This window comes from Columba livia, chromosome 2 (assembly GCF_036013475.1).
Source record: "Columba livia isolate bColLiv1 breed racing homer chromosome 2, bColLiv1.pat.W.v2, whole genome shotgun sequence".
NCBI lineage: Eukaryota > Metazoa > Chordata > Aves > Columbiformes > Columbidae > Columba > Columba livia.
In genome coordinates, this window is record NC_088603.1 from 67,142,079 (window position 1) to 67,153,566 (window position 11,488).

Consider the following 11,488-nt stretch of genomic DNA (forward strand, 5'->3'; position numbering starts at 1 on the left):
ACGCAAAATAAAGGCGACCCATGAGGAACCCCGTTACAAGTATCAGTCGTGCAACTGCTACTCTGTGGCACGGCTGCCCTGAACCGATCACCCCTAGAGATGAAGCCCGAGGGAGACACCACTCAGCCGGCAAATATTCCAAAAACACGTTTTGCTCACAGATCTTACAGCAAGTTTTCCCTCGGCAAACAAAAGATTAAACAGCAACAACAAGCAGAAATAATACTCACAAGTCTGTGACTCACAAGAGGGCTGTTGCAAGAAGGATTTCTGGAAACGCTTGAACATCCATAGAAGTGGCTTGGAGCCACAAAAGCCCTGTCTCTTCAAACACGTTTTGCATTCTTCACACTACAGCACTAAAGAAAGATCAGAATCCCTTAGCATAGTACAATTCTGCAATACAGCGACCGGGTTGGTCGTGCTGCTAAGACACCTTGTCCAAAGATCTGCAGCTCTTGCTCTTTGCTGAAGACAAAAGGCCGATGAGTCGGTTCCAGCAGAGGCAAACCAAATCTAAGCACTGACAGGGCTGCAGAGCAAAATGGCCCCGCAACGGGGCCTCGTGGCCCCGGGGGCCGCCATGCCGGCCACCGCAGCGGCCGTTGGGGACGCCACGAGCCTCTGTGATGGCAGTTGGAGCAGAGCTGTGCCAGCTGCGCCATCGCTCCGAGAGAAGAGGCCGCAGACGACAGCGCCGGATCGACGCGAAGAAGAGAGAGGAGGCTCAGGGACCCCCTGGGATGGCTCCGCCGCCCAAACGGCGGCTGCCTGGCGGGAGCAGCAGCACCGCCCACAGGCAGGAGGAGCCCATGGAGATTGACCCACCCCGGGAAGAGGCGGAGCCCATGGAGGTGGATCCGCCTCGGCAGGAGGAGGAGGCGATGGAGGTGGATCCGCCTCAGGCAGGGCTGCTGGGGCCCAGCACCAGCATGGCCGGACCGCCTCCGGCGCCGCAGTGCCCTAAGCGCCGCAGGACGGCCGGGGGCTCTCCCAGAGCCCCCAAACAGGCGCCTGGCCGCAAGCGGCGCCGCCCCCGCAGCCGCCACTAGCCACCTCCGGGGGATGGGCCGGACCAGCAGCCGCTCTGGAGCCACAGGTGAGCCCGGCTTCCCAGCCCGCACCCCCGGCCCTCATGCCGGGGCATCTCCTCTGCCCTGGGGCCTGGGGAAGAGGCGAGGAGGGTCGCTGCCATCTTCTGCTCGGCAGCCCCAGAGCACCGGGAGGAGTCCTCAGGAGCCACCACACAGCGGGGGACAGCGCCACAGACGCCAGGACACCCGAGGACAGCGCTGGAGCTTGCCTTCAAGGCAAAAGGTTTTCACATTGCACAAATCATTCAGACTTTTCCTTTCGCTCTCCTTCTCCCTGTAGGCAGACTAGAGAGTTAATAGAAATATGTAGATATAGAAAATAAGAGCTAGATGTATGTGTCTGTGCACAGAAGCCCACTGGAGACCGCCAGAGACCGTCGGGGACAGAAGGACACCGTGGGATCTGCACCTTGCCTTATAAAAGGAGAAGTGTGGAGACTTGGAGACGAAACCTGACGAGGTATGCTTGTTATTCAGAGCCTGGTCTTTTGGAACCCTTCTCTTACTCCTCTGATTGGGTGAGATGCAAGGGTCTCCTTTACTTGTGTGTTCTCTGCTCCTCCTCTCCCTCCCCTCTTGCTGTTTTCCTCCGTCATCTCTGTTGTGTCTTCTTGTTGCATTCAGTAATTCTCATCTCTGGCATTTTGGTTTTTTTCCCAGGCTCGGTCAGGAATTCTTGACAGGACTACCGGAAGGAGTGTTTGAAGGTCAGAGGCATTTGGGCACTCTCGGCAGTCCGGGAGATGGCTCCGGCTCAAGGTAGGACAGGGTAGGATAGGCTAGGGCTTGGGCAGGTCCTGGGGGGCGTGAGCAGCCTGTGCATGGGACGAGGAGCCAGGTCTGGCTCACATGCTCAGGGAACAGCCGATCGCCAGCACTGGGGTCAGGAAGGAATTTTTTCCCCCGGGGCAGATTGGCCCTGGTCCCCGGGGGTTTTTTGCCTTCCTCTGCAGCACTGAGCACGACCACTTTGCAGAGCTCCTCTGGGCCCTTTTGGCTCGGTTCCTGCCTGCTGCTCAAGCACCAGGAAGATGGCCTCTCGTGCCCCGCAGCTGGGGGGAGGAAGGCTTTTTTTCCCCCCGAGGTGGGACAGCAAGCGTCTCCGGGGGTTTTTTGCCTTCCTCTGCAGCGCTGAGCACGGCCCCTTGCCACGGCTTCTTTGGGCCATTTGGGCTGGGCGCCTGCTGCTCCACGAGGTGGCCCTAAACTTAGCTAGAACAGCCTATCCAAAGCAGCATAGACCTACTCACAGAAACCAACCGTAAAGAAGTGCAAGGAACTAACCAGCCTTCAAGACGCTAAAATAAACTGAAAATAAACACTTGTATGCCTTGTGTTTTGTGTCCTTGAAAGTGTTTTGGAGTCGGGAAAGGGGGGAGTCAGGGAGAGTCGGGTGGACGTTGGGGAAGCGGGACGGCTTGGGGGGGAAGGAGGCGGGACGGCGGGGGGGGGAAGGAGGCGGGACGGCGGGGGGGGGAAGGAGGGGGGACGGCGGGGGGGGGAAGGCGGGGAGGGGAGGCGGGACGAGTGGGAGGGGGGAGGGGCGGCGGGACGGCGGGGGGGGGAAGGAGGCGGGACGGCGGGGGGAAGGAGGCGGGACGGCGGGGGGAAGGAGGCGGGACGGCGGGGGGAAGGAGGCGGGACGGCGGGGGGAAGGAGGCGGGACGGCGGGGGGAAGGAGGCGGGACGGGGGGGGGGAAGGAGGCGGGACGGGGGGGGGGAAGGAGGCGGGACGGGGGGGGAAGGAGGCGGGAGGGGGGGGAAGGAGGCGGAACGGGGGGGGGAAGGAGGCGGAACGGGGGGGGGAAGGAGGCGGGACGTCGGGGGTGGAAGGAGGCGGGACGGCGTGGGGGGGAAGGAGGCGGGACGGCGGGGGGGTAGGAGGCGGGACGGCGGGGGGGAAGGAGGCGGGACGGGGGGGGGAAGGAGGCGGGAAGGAGGCGGGACGGGGGAGATACGGTGAGGGGAAGCGGGACGGGGGGTAGAGGCGGGACGGGGGGGAACCGGACGGGGGGGGATGGTAGATGCGGGACCGGGGGGTGGACGGGAGGGGCGGGGAACGGAGAGGCGGGAGATCGGGAGGGAAGCGGGAGAGAGGGAGACGGGGAGAGGCGGGAGGGGGGGAGACGGGGAGGGGGGAGATGGGGCGAGGCGGGAGTATGGGAGAGGCGGGAGGGGAGGAGACGGGGAGGGAGGGTGGACGGGGGGGAGGGAGGTGCGAGACGGGAGGGGGGAGAAGGGTATGGCTGCCCTGAACCGATCACCCCCTAGAGATGAAGTCCAAGGGAGACACCACTCAGCTGGCAAATATTCCAAAAACACGTTTTGCTCACAGATCTTACAGCAAGTTTTCCCTCAGCAAACAAAAGATTAAACAGCAACAACAAGCAGAAATAATACTCACAAGTCTGAACCATCTTCTACGGGATTTTCCCGTACCGGCCGACACCGCCGGACCCGGCGGGCACACCCGCTGCCCCCGCTCCAGCTGCCCGCCAAGCGGCGGCGCCGGCCCCGCCACCCACGCGTGCCCACAAGCGGCCTCGCCCTCCCCGCCCGCCCGCCCGCCGGGCACAAGACGGACCCCAGCGCAGCCCAGCCCGGGCACCGGGAGAGCCGCCTCCCGCAAAGACCGACCCAGCAGCCCCGACGAGCGGATGGCGGAGCCGTCGCTCCTCGGCCCCGCCCCGTGTTCCGGTAAAGGCGGGAACGAGCGGGAGTCGCGCGGTTTGGCTGCTCCCGAGAGAGAGTTGGAGGAAAAACTCTTCCCGCCCCCTGTCCCTTCTTCTCCAGCCGGGCAGCCCCCTGGAGCTGCCGCCGCTACAACCGCTGCCGACAGCCCGGTGGCCCCGATGTGCCACCCCGCCCTTCCATCGGGCTTTTTCTTGTGCGTGGAGTGGCCGGTGGAGACTTTTCCGTGCTGTGTGTCACAGCTACTTGATGTGCTGATTTTTTTCCCACCCTATTTTCTCATTAACTCACAAGAAGGTTGTGGCAAGAACACCCGTTTCCGGAAACGCTTGAACATCCCTAGAATTGGCTTGGAGCCAAAAAAGCACTGTCTCTTCAAACACGTTTTGCATTCTCCACACTACAGCACTAAAGAAAATCGGTGTTTCCACTTCCACGGCCATTGCACATCCTGTGGCGGGTCAGAGTCCAGAAGCACCGAGCCTTCATAAGCTCTGTCCTCTGCCTCGGAGGGTGACGCTCCCTCCAGAAACGCCCCCGCCTCTCAGAGGAGGGACAGACAGCTGCTGCTGTCCCGGGGCTGCAGGCTGGGCTCTCAAACGAGCCGAGTTCCCAGGTCACTCCCAACAACTCGGCTTTCGGCTCCTGGAGCGAAATGCAACCTTTGCAAGCACCTGATGCCGCTGCCCTGCTGGGCTGGGCACAGGAGCCCTTCGCCGTGACCAGGGCAGGGAGATGCAACGCTGGGCTTGACTCGCTGCGGAGCTGCAGGGCTGCTGTGCCATCCGGCAGCAGAGGGGGATGAAGTGCCAGCTGGGGCAGTGACAGGGACTGTGCCAGTCAGCGCAGGCAGGTGACAGGAACAACCGCGAAGCCACTAATGAAATGCAAAGAGTACAGCACGGGAAAGAGCACTGGATCAGCACCCGGTGGATTGTCCCTTCGTTTTCTGTTGACCATCAGTGTTCTTTATTGAATTATTGATTTCTTTTTACTGATATATGGTTGGTCATATGCATACGTTTGGGGATTTTTTGGATATTCGTTTTCCTTTCTTCACTGTTTTTGCCAGTGCCTAACCAGACTCTCTTGAATGGAGCTTGGGACTTGATACAAGGCTTCGTGCAAATTTGGAAGCAGAGGGACCAGGGGATGTGTCTCCAGCAATACTACAGCGTGTTTCAAAAACACGGTCCCAATTTCACACGCAGAGTGATTTCCAATTGGGTCCATCTTTCCGAAACATCCTGTGCCTGGGGAGAGTTGTGGAAACAAACTTGAGATGGGTCCTATGTTACCTCTGTTCCTGCTCCTCGTCCCATAGTGCCGTGGCGGGATTCCTCCTCTGAGGGTGGTTCTTTTGAAGTAAATAAAACGTCTGTTGGAAGGAATTGTGGGAATTCAAAGACATGGTTCTTACACCTTTGGACAAATGTTTGCGTTAAAAACGGAGGCAAATTTTCTCTCCTTCTCCCTATATATGTGTATGCAGACTGTATAGTTTATAAAGACATGTAAAAATAGAAAATTAAATCGATCAATGTGTGCACACGGAAGCCCACAGGAGACCACCGGAGATTGCTGGAGATTGCAGGAGACCGTCCGGAGACCGAAGGACACCGCTAGAAACCACAGGACACCATTGGCTCTGTGTCTTGGTTTAAAAAGGAAGAAGGTTTTCACATTTCAGCAAACAATTAAGACTTTGGTTTTCTCTCTCCTTCTCCCTATATGTGTGTCTATGGACAATATAGTTTAGAAAAATATGTACATATAGACAATAACAGCTATAAATGCAGGCACAGAGAAGCCCGCTGGAGACCGTGGGAGACCGAAGAAGGCCGCTGGAAACCACAGGACGCCACTGGAGAACGTCGGAGACCAAAGGACACCGTGGGACCTGCACCTTGCCTGAAAAAAGGAAAAGTTTCTTAACATTTTACAAATACTTCAGCCTTTTCCTTTCTCTCTCCCTCTGTAAATACTAGAAATGCAGTACGGGAGGAAGGGAGAAAAAGTCGTCTTTTGAACTTACAATCATTATGATGCGATCTGCTACAATAATCGATTTTGGCATTAAAAGTAACACGCTCCTAGTAAAACATGCTCCTCTAGTAAAAAACCACCAAAGATTTGTATCAGTTCTAGTGTAACATTGTATCTGCTGAGACTGTGGCTTCCCTAGATGTCAGCTGGGGAATAGAGAGGCTGCAGGAAAGTTCGTTGACAGAAAGTGGGAAACGTGGATTTTTTTTCCCAGTTAACTTTTTCTTTCCCCTTTCCTCTTCTTCCCACCCCTGTTTAGGCTCACGACCTTCCAAAAGCTGTTGCGGCAGATCACACACAGGTCCCTGCCGTTTGCTCGAACTCTGTAACACCATCAGGCAGATACGTTCTTGGGATATTGTCTTGCGTGCTGCTGGGCCAAGAAGTGACACGAACGCCGTGTAAACACGGGCAGTGATGGCTCCTGGTCAGCAGTCACAGGCTGGCCTCAGTAATTGCTGTGAGACTAATCCCACACAGGAGCAACAGTATATGCTTCTGCCTTGTCAGCTTCATGAACAGGGCAAGTGGAGGGGAAAAATGCTCTTCTGTTAACTTCAAGTCATCACCTATGCTATCTGCAGCAATAATCGATTTGTTGAAAAAACTGGGAAACTTTGATTTTTTTTTCCCCCATTAACCCTTTTCCCCCCCTTCCGCTTTTTCCCATCCCTGTTTAGGCTCACAACCTTGCAAAGGCTATTGCAGCAGCTCACACATTTCTTCTGAAGCATCCAGATGCTGAAATGAGGCAGAGAAGTGTGGCCTACTGTCAGAGCAGACCTGAGGCTGAGCAGCAAATGAGAGACTTGGAGACAGAAGCTGACGAGGTATGCTTTTGATTCAGAGCCTGGTCTTTGGGAACCCTTCTATCACTCCTCGGATGGGGTGAGATTCAAGGATCTTGTTTGCTTACGTGTCCTCTGCTCCTCCTCTCCTTCCCCTCTTGCTGTTTTCCTCCGTCATCTCTGCTGTGTCTTCTTGGTGCATTCAGTAATCTCTGGCATTTTGTTTCTTCTTCCCAGGTTTGGGCAGGAATTCGTAACGGGGCTGTAGGAAGAAGTACTGGAAGTAAGACTGGACTGGCAACAAATCCACACTGTGTTTTGGCAAAAGAGGGACACGGTTAGGTTGATTACTCCCCTGTCTTGTAGATGACAGGGACTGATTTGGGGCCAGCACCCCAAAGGCTTCCTCCCAAAGGTGCTGGGCGGAGTTGGGGTGGGCGGGACTGCACACGCGTGGCTCTGTCACCCCCGTGTCACAATGCCAGCACCCGGCAATGCAGCGCTCACAATGCCCCGAGCAGGACCAAAAGGAGCAGCCGGGTCCCGTGTCCACTGCCAGAGCTGGCCCGGGGGCAGCCGCAACACATCCCACAGGAAGCACTTGAGGAGCTGGTGGAATCACAGGGCAGGGGCTGAGGGAGGAAGAGCTTGCATGAGGCTGCTGGAGGTTCTCCACTGCAAGGTGATCTGCGGGCAGGGCCACCATCCAAGCTCAGCTCACGGATGGAAATCCTTTTGAGCTGGATAGCAGTGGAGAGACCAAGGGCATTTCTTCTGTGCTTGCAACACCCACTGGTGTCCCACCAGGCACAGGAAGGAGTCTTGCCCCCAAGGACCATCAGCTCAGAGGCATTTGGGCACTCTCGGAAGTCCGGGAGATGGCTCCGGCTCGAGGTAGGACAGGGTAGGATAGGCTAGGGCTTGGGCAGGTCCTGGGGGGCGTGAGCAGCCTGTGCATGGGACGAGGAGCCAGGTCTGGCTCACATGCTCAGGGAACAGCCGATCGCCAGCACTGGGGTCAGGAAGGAATTTTTTCCCCCGGGGCAGATTGGCACTGGTCCCCGGGGGTTTTTTGCCTTCCTCTGCAGCACTGAGCACGACCACTTTGCAGAGCTCCTCTGGGCCCTTTTGGCTCGGTTCCTGCCCGCTGCTCAAGCACCAGGAAGATGGCCTCTCGTGCCCCGCAGCTGGGGGGAGGAAGGCTTTTTTGCCTTCCTCTGCAGCGCTGAGCACGGCCCCTTCCCACGGCTTCTTTGGGCCATCTGGGCTGGGCGCCTGCTGCTCCACCAGTTGGCCCTAAACTTAGCTAGAACAGCCTACCTAAACCAGCACAGAACAACTCACCTAAACCAACCTTAAACAACCTAAACCAGTCTGCCTTCAAAAACTTCAATCAGCCACCTACAACCTAAGCAGAACCTTAAACAATCTACAACAAATTACCTAAACCAACCTAAACCAAGCAAGAGAAACCAACCTAAACACCCTAAAACAAATCTACCCAAACCAAATGATCTAAAAAATCCTACCTAAAACAATCTAAAACTACATAAACCGGCATTTCTCAGCCAACCTCAAGCAACCTGTAACCAAACAAGCTAAACAAACCCAAACCAACCAATCTTAACCTAAAACAACCATTAAACAATCTCAAACAACTTCAAAACAATCTGATAAAGGATAAAACTACCTAAAGCAACCCATCTAAACCAACCTCAAAAACAGGAAATCGAATGACACAACCTGACCAAAATGACCTCAAGCAAACAACCCAAAGCTAAATAGAACCACTGAAACCAGCCTACAATCGCCAAGCTAAAAACCAATCTAAATCAACTAAACTTCAACAACGAAGCTAAAACCCCCTAAAAAACCTCAACAACCAAACTCCAACCACCAGCCACCCTACCCCATGCAGTGTCTCACTTGGATGTGTCTGCAGTCTTGGAAGCTTGACTACCCCAGGTTCTCCTACAAATGGACCCTGAGCTTGTTTGGAGGTTCTCAAGCACAGCGCAGCTACCGTATCCCCTTGACCTAGCAATGGTTCGTTCGCCTCTAGCGGGGAAGGTCGTCCTCTTTGAGCAAGGCAGGGAAACACGTGGAGCAGGGAAGGAGGACGGGGACATCTGCTGAGACAGCACAAACAGCCCCATCGAGCCTGGTGATTAGTGGGGGGACGCATGTCCCAGCGAGATTGCAGTCACATCCAAATCATCCAGACACAACCTAAAACCAACAAAACACCATGTAAATCTAACCAAAGCACCTAAAGCACCCTCAACAACCAATCTAAACCACCCCAACCTGAAGGAACCCACCTTCAAAACATGCAACGTAAATAACACTGCCTAAAACAACCTACCAAAAAGGAACTAAACCAACCTAAACCAAACAACCTGAACCAACCTCAACAGAAACCCTTCAAACAACTTAAACAGTGTAAACCAAACCTGCCGAAACCAACCTACCTGAAAACACAGACACCCACCAACCCACCTAAACCGCCTACTGAAAACAAACAACCTAAAATAACCAACCAACTTAAAATCATCTAAACAAACCTAAACCAAACTACTGAAAACGGCCTCAACGAAAACAGCTTCAGATACGCCACCTACAACAACCAACGGAAGACACCTTCAACCAAAAATCACCTACATCAAGCAACCTGAACCCACCAGCCTTCGACAACCAGCCTCTCACAACCACCCTCAAAGAACCTGCCTCAAACCAACCTCAAACGACCGCAACAAACTGAACCAAGCTCATAAAACCAGAAACCTCAACCAAACTAACGCAACCAGTGCTAAAGAAGTGTCAGAAAACAGCACCAACCAAAGAACCCAGCCAAACCAAGAAAAGTAAACCTCCAAAGCTAAACAACATAGATCAGCGGTAAGAAAATCACATCACACAGCCTAAACCAACCCACCTAAACTAACCAACCGAAACCAAGCTAAACCATCAAACCTGAAACAAGCAATCTAAGACCCCCTACCTCAACCAAACTTAAAAACGTGTAAACTGACCTAAACCAATCAAATGAAACCAACTTAGAAAAACCCAACAAAACCAAAACAACAATGGAAACAACATCAACAACAGAAACAGAACACCAAACAAGGTAGAAAGAAACAAGCAAAACCCAAGCAAGTTACAGACCAAGAAGGCAGATGTAGGAAGCAGCACGCAGAGATGTTGCATGGGGACCCAGTGCTTTGGAGCAGCCACTGGTGTCCTGTCAGGAACAGGAAGGATTCGCAGCTGCCACTCGGCACCTCTCCCTGCGGGCAACACCAGCGCCTGGCAGGGACCAGAGCGCTTCTCGTGCACCCTGCCCAAGAAGCACAGCAGCCAAACAAGGTGTGCAAGGCAAAACATCTGCTCGCCATCGCTACATGTGATGCTTTGGAAAAGATCCCACAGTACCACATACCTCTTCTTTGGTGCATGGTCAGTCCCGCGCCTCATTCTCAAGGTCCTCCCTCTTCAGGAACCTGGCAAAGCTTGGCCTCCATTCCTGCTGCTGCTCTCTGCAGCTCTGGGACTTGCCTTTGCCAGCCCGCAAGGGCTGTTTGTTCGAGCTAAACTGAAGAATGCATCAGCCTGCTCCTGGCTACACGTGGGCTTGTGTTAAGGATTGTGAGCATTGGCTCTGAAAAAGAGTGAGAAACGGAAATGACATGGAATAACAGAACACGAAAAAACATAAAATGAAGTAAATTAAAATAAAATAAAACAAAATAAAATAAAATAAAATAGAAACACTTGTATCCATTGCGTTTTGTGTCCTGGAAAGTGGTTTTGAGGGAAGGGTGAAGGAAGGGAGAGGGAAAGGGGACGGGCAGGGGGGAAGGGAAGGGAAGGCAGAAGAGAAAAGAAAGCCCTGACAGAGCCCTGAGGGCTCCGTGCCCGGAACTGTGCGGGTTTGACTGAAAGTGAACTCATTTTCTTCATGGAGTGAGAAACCTTTCAGTTAGTTTGAGAACACGAGATAAAAACATTAGCTCTGTGCTGGGGTGTTAATTGCGCCGGTCTGAGAGCCAAGGACATTCTGACTGCTCTGCCCACAGATGTGACGTATCGGGGAAGGGGGACAGAGATGGGACAGAGCTGGACTGACATCCAGGCTGATCGATAGGAGTATTTCATCCCATTAGCGTCACGGTCATTATTTAAGGAGGGAGGGGATCTCTCTCACTCTCTCAGGCGTGCAGTGTAAGCTTGATAAACTGGCCACATGGGTCAAGAAAGCCACCTGGCAACCAAACAGACCCCTTGCACTCTTCCGCTCAGCACATCAAGATTTGCCCTCTAAGTCTCGGCAATTTCTTGAATATCACCAATAATCAACACAGGTTTCAAATAGCAACATGGCATGACAAAATAATACATACTTCTCTTTAAGTCCGCTCCTTTTTTTAAATCTTTGCCTAGACCTTCAGGAAATGTCAAACTAACTACCGAGCAGTTCAACACGCAACCCACGCAAAATAAAGGCGACCCATGAGGAACCCCGTTACAAGTATCAGTCGTGCAACTGCTACTCTGTGGCACGGCTGCCCTGAACCGATCACCCCTAGAGATGAAGCCCGAGGGAGACACCACTCAGCCGGCAAATATTCCAAAAACACGTTTTGCTCACAGATCTTACAGCAAGTTTTCCCTCGGCAAACAAAAGATTAAACAGCAACAACAAGCAGAAATAATACTCACAAGTCTGTGACTCACAAGAGGGCTGTTGCAAGAAGGATTTCTGGAAACGCTTGAACATCCATAGAAGTGGCTTGGAGCCACAAAAGCCCTGTCTCTTCAAACACGTTTTGCATTCTTCACACTACAGCACTAAAGAAAGATCAGAATCCC

At 53.9% G+C, this 11,488-nt stretch overlaps 1 long non-coding RNA gene across 2 annotated transcripts; it reads left to right on the plus strand.

Annotated features, from left to right (window-relative positions):
- Nucleotides 1-614: 614 nt before the first annotated feature.
- Nucleotides 615-2,421, plus strand: LOC135578819 (uncharacterized). Of its 2 annotated transcripts, XR_010470945.1 has the most exons (4): nucleotides 615-1,099; nucleotides 1,210-1,317; nucleotides 1,445-1,554; nucleotides 1,755-2,421. It is a non-coding gene; the product is annotated as an uncharacterized LOC135578819 (long non-coding RNA). The 2 variants fall into 2 exon arrangements; XR_010470944.1 differs by having other exon boundaries at nucleotides 623-1,317.
- The last annotated feature ends 9,067 nt before the right edge of the window (nucleotides 2,422-11,488 follow it).